This window comes from Lactuca virosa, chromosome 8 (assembly GCF_052849685.1).
Source record: "Lactuca virosa cultivar CGN04683 chromosome 8, Lactuca_virosa_CGN04683_v6, whole genome shotgun sequence".
In the NCBI taxonomy this organism is placed as follows: Eukaryota; Viridiplantae; Streptophyta; class Magnoliopsida; order Asterales; family Asteraceae; genus Lactuca; species Lactuca virosa.
In genome coordinates this window covers 190,996,453-190,997,170 of record NC_136433.1, presented here as the reverse complement: position 1 = coordinate 190,997,170, position 718 = coordinate 190,996,453, and the positions used below count along the sequence as shown (strand labels likewise).

At 42.1% G+C, this 718-nt stretch overlaps 1 non-coding gene across 1 annotated transcript; it reads right to left on the bottom strand.

The window, feature by feature from the left end:
* Positions 1 to 389: 389 nt before the first annotated feature.
* Positions 390 to 496, bottom strand: LOC145134979 (small nucleolar RNA R71). The gene has a single exon (XR_013719460.1). It is a non-coding gene; the product is annotated as a small nucleolar RNA R71 (small nucleolar RNA).
* Between the last annotated feature and the right edge of the window lie 222 nt (positions 497 to 718).

The window sequence follows — 718 nt, the reverse complement described above, 5'->3', positions numbered from 1 at the left end:
CAACACGATGGGGGGATAGCCAGAATGACCATGGAGGAGTACAACAGGAGGATGCAAGATGACAAAGGGTCGGGTCTTGTACCACTAGAGATTCTAGAAGCATTAAATTTTGAGCTAAAGGGACACATTCTCTCTATGCTGAAAGATATTCCATTCTACGAGAAAGATCATGAGGACGCCTACAAGCATATCGACGAGGTGTTGGAAATCCTGAACTACTTCAACGTGCCAAACATTTCACGCGATGCAGTATTGTTACGAATGCTTCCGGTTACATTCAAAGGAGCCACTAAAGATTGGCTTAAATCACTTCCACCCGGAGCGATCACGACATGGGCAACTTACGAACCAATTTCATCTAACAGTTTAGTCCACCTTCCAAAGTGTCCATGTTGAAGAAAAACACCGCAAACTTCTAACAAAACAATGGTAAATCTTTGTATGAAGCTTGGGAGAGGTATAAGGGTATGATAAGGAATTGCCCATAACATGATCTCAATGTTCAACAAGAAATTTCCATTTTATATGATGGAATAAATGTGACCACAAGATAACTCCTAGACTCCCAAGGACCCCATGACGAAGAAGGACCCATCGACTAATAAAGCTCTTAACGAAGAATTTGCGAAACATTCGCAAGAATACCACATCCCGAGAGAATATGTCACGAGAAGCAAGGTAAGTGTAAACAGGGGAAATGAGAATTTAGCGGAGGTGA